The sequence below is a fragment of the Sinocyclocheilus rhinocerous genome, unplaced genomic scaffold (genome assembly GCF_001515625.1).
Source record: "Sinocyclocheilus rhinocerous isolate Xijiao unplaced genomic scaffold, SAMN03320098_v1.1 scaffold738, whole genome shotgun sequence".
NCBI lineage: Eukaryota > Metazoa > Chordata > Actinopteri > Cypriniformes > Cyprinidae > Sinocyclocheilus > Sinocyclocheilus rhinocerous.
This window is the reverse complement of record NW_015633949.1, coordinates 330,277-334,674: the sequence shown is the minus strand read 5'-3', so window position 1 is coordinate 334,674 and position 4,398 is coordinate 330,277. Positions and strand designations below refer to the sequence as shown.

Below are 4,398 nucleotides of genomic sequence, written 5' to 3'. Positions count from 1 at the left end.
CATTTCAAATGGTTATATTTCATATTTACATTTTATTTAGTTTTTTTTAGTCTATAGCTTATTTTTATTTCAGTTTTATTTAAATGATAAAAAAACTTAATAGTTTTAATTTCAGTTTTAGTGAACAATAACAACACTGGAAAAACAATATTTTAACTCAACTGCATATTAAAAATTTTAGCAAATTTTGTCCACAAAGTCATGTGGTGCAACCAGCTAAATCATGTGGTGTGTCTCCCCCAAAACGAATGATATTAAAGAATTAATAATTGATTATTTTAGGAAAAATACTTTTTACCATGAAAAATATATTTAAAAACGCTGGAAATGGCATAAAAAGTTTTTTAGAATACAAAAACTGCATTTCTGAGAACTTGGCACATGTTTTTTTTGCACAGATTTTTCCTTCCCTTTTCCTTTTCTATATTATGGACACCCTAATGTTTCATTGATTCATGCTTTATATATTGGATCATTATATCTGTTCTTTAAACTATCCATCTGTTATTGGATTTAAACTATCCATCTGTTATTGTAAGGTGATTTAAAACATGGTCTTTCTTTACTTCCCCTCTGACCAGTCCATCAAATAGTAATTTATACAGGCCCACGCCTGTATAAATTACTATTTGATGGACTGGTCAGAGGGGAAGTGAAGAAAGACCATGTTTTAAATCACCTTAAACTGAGTTCAGGTCAAGTACTTGGAGCAGGAGTCCAGGCCCATGCTAAAAGCATTGGGGTCCAGGTGTCTACCTTTGAGGAACTGATGCTCTACTAGTAACTGTGTCATGTTCTGATCTTCCATGCATTGACCTGCTTCAGATTGAATACTATCACCAAGGCTCTAGTGGACCCATTGGGACCAGAGTCGCTCCTTTCGATGAAGCTCAACTACGGGCAGAGCTTCAGGGTTATCTGGCCTACTGGACAGGTCAGAGGGAACCCAAAGGGGTGGACATAGAGGAGGCCTGGAAATGTAGATCATTTCTGAAATCTGAAATTTCATCTGCACTGGCACTGACCTCAGCACTGCCCTTCTGTGTGTCGTCACCGAGCACAGGCCTTGGAGCATGTCCTTGTTATCAATATGACACACTGAGACTATGAATGACACATCTGGCATTTAAAAGAGGCCACACACTCCCTCAGGGTGCTCACCATCTGAGCCTAAATCACACAAACAGTTTAGTCATTCTTTACATTCAATGGTTGAATTTGTTCCTAGGCTGTTGGTTAAGGTGTGCAGGCACCTTTGCATAGTAAATGGCCATGTATTATAAGCTGTTTTAAATACCCTCTGAAGGCTTGTTTATTTTACTAATGAATCCACTCATTCCTTTCCTTCCTGCTTACCTCATAATAAGCATGCAACTGACTGCAAATCTCAATACAGAAGAGGCTGTGCTCTCATTTGATACCGGTAATGATTTTACCCAGCTTTGCCCATGCTCAGGCATCGAACACCCATGAGGCTGAGAGCAGCCGTTATTAGATTGTGTTGGTTGAGGTCTGCTCTAATCTGCTAGTCAATAAGCTAAAAGAGCCATTCCCAGTGCTGTGTTTGCTCATGTCTGCACTAAAGCACACCATCTTCTTTAACGCAGCAGCCATAGGAAGCTGCAGTATGGTCTGGTCTGATGAAGTCACTCAGGCGCTAATGACCCCTCATTCAAAGCTCTTAAAAGCACTCCTGCTCACTCAGTCTCTAGTAAAGTGCTTCAGCACTTCACTTCAGCCTTTGTAAACTCATGTCACCTGGCAGACAGAGGAGCCATGCAACTAATGTGGCCCAGTTGTTCAATGCTCTGTTTGTGTTGCTCACTGATTTGCACCAAACTCAATTCCTGCCTCTCCTGGTCAATAGGACGCCCAATAAAAGGGTCTCTGAATGGTGATTGCATAAGGGTACAGACAAAAAGAAGCTAAAAGGCTCCATTCCTCCTTTACCTATCATGTGAGAAAAGGGGTTAAATGATGCACCAAATTAAGTGCAAACACATGGGGTGATTTAATTGATGTCCATGTGAGTGTGCTGTGCATGGGAACAAATGCAGGTATAAATTTGTCAGGACTTTGGAATAATTAATTTTGCAGTGTGATATTTTACATTGATGAATGTCATTACACTGGATTACATCATTCCCTGTAGGCAAATCATTCTTCTAGGATATTACACCGAGTGAATCTCATGGAAACATTACAAGATCATCTTTCAAATATTTAATTTGTTTTCTAATATATTCTAAAAACTGTAAATAATAATTATGTACCATTCAAAACTTTTTTTTTCTCTTATGCTCACCAGGGTTGCATTTATTTGATTAAAAATACAGTAAAAACTATGGTATTGTGAAATATTGTTACAATTTTGAAACAATAAAATAACGTAAAAATAATAAAAAAATTTAATTTATTCTTGTGATGGAAATGAATTTTCAGTTGCCATTACTGCAGTCGTCAGTGTCACATGATCCTTCAGAAATCATTCTAATATGATTTTGAATAAATATGAAACATTTCATTTTATTATTCATTCTTACCGTTCTTTTTGAAAATTGTTGTGCATTATAGAATTTTTGGGGAAACCATGATACATTTTTCAGGATTCGATGAATAGAAAGTAAAAAAATTTTTTTAAAACAGAATATCTTTTGTAACAATGAAATGGTCTTTACTGTCACTTTTGATCAATTTATTGATACATTTACTGGCTAGCAGTACAAACAATTTGACTGAGATGTAAAAATACTTTAAAATAAATCAATAAAATAAATATAAATCTATTTGCATTACAGTAAGAAGCATCTTTTTTTGCGTTATGATAATCAAAATATGGCAATAGGGTAATTATCATGAAAACATGCAAAATATGCTGCTTCACCTGTTAACAAATTCTCAAGGATGGTTTACTTGATGTAAATATGATGCATTTTCATAAGGAAATGAAAAGATAAGAAACCGAAAAATATTCTTGCAAAGAAATAATGCATGGTACATAGACTTAAAACTATGCAGTAAATCCATTAAAAGTGTAAGCCTGTGACGCAGATCTCATTACAGAGTGACAACGGTGTGCTTGCCGCAATAATGCAACCGAGTCAGAATTCAGCTCCACCCTGCCCAGTGTGGAGATCCCCACACAGTCAAATGATCCCGGTCTGGAGCAATTGAAACCCACAGGCCTTTTTACCAAGCTAAAGCAAAACATGAGGAAGTCCTTGGACTCAACCAGCTGTCCACAACCCCAATCTCACTGTTATCATTAGTCAATTGTCGAAAATACCACCGTCTCCAATTCTGACTCTTTAATCCCAGGGATCAGTGCTACGCACGGTTTAACTAGAATCTGCTGCAAGTGATCACAGAAACAGAGTGCAAAGGGCCAATAGCACTGACATCATCATTTTGATAATATAATGGAAATATCAGCCTACGTTTGGACTAAAGCAGAGGAAGATGGAGTAAGGGAGATGGTTGTGAGAAAAATTACACTTCATTACACAGTCCAAACAGCTGATAAAAACATCTCAATAATCCACCAATTAAGTTCTTGTGAAGCGAAAAGATGTGTGTTTGTAAGAAACAAATCCATCATTATGACATTTTTAACTTAAAATCATCTAAAATGCGAGTCCTTAATCCATAAAAATGCTCCAGTGAAAAAGTTGTCTCATCTGAATCAGAGAAATATGCACAAATCAAGCACCATTTCCAAGCAAAAACAGTTCTAAACAAAAATGTCAGTGGATTTGGATGTGAGAGGACAACAGGGGATGGGCTTTCTCACTGGGGGAAGTGTTATTATGGATTATGAACTGGTATTTTCACCAGAAGTGACCGTTTGAAGTTAAAATGCCTTAATGATGGATTTGTTTCAAATGGACAGCTTCTTGCTTTACAAGACGTTTATTGATAGACTCGAGTTGTGTGGTATAACTTGTGGATTATTGTGATGTTTTTATCAGCTGTTTGGACTCTCATTCTGACGGCACCCATTCACTGCAGAGGATCCATTGGTGAACAAGTGATGTAATGCTAAATTTCTCCAAATCTGTTCTGATGAACAAACAAACTCATCTACATCTTGGATGGTCTGAGGGTAAGTAAACTGTTCCTTTAATGTGATGAACTGATGCAACTGGTTAAAAGTAACTCAAAAGATATCCTAAAAAATGTAAGTTATATTTTCGGGGAAAAAGTCTAGCATATAATATTTTGCTGTCTAAAGCAATGAATTTCATAAATTTTTAGGTGTGGCCAAATTTATAAATTTTTGGTGCCTAAGGTAATTTGTGAATTGCCTTAAAAAAAAATAAGAAAAGCTCTTTTTCCACTCAGCTCTGCTCTTGTGGACACCTAAGAGGAGTTTTGAATGCATTCAGGTCATTTGATACC

General features: G+C 36.4%; 1 pseudogene; it reads left to right on the top strand.

Moving 5' to 3' along the window:
• The window catches only part of LOC107744804 (exonuclease V-like), a 12,397-nt pseudogene extending 11,287 nt beyond the window's left edge, over positions 1-1,110 (top strand).
• Positions 1,111-4,398: the final 3,288 nt, after the last annotated feature.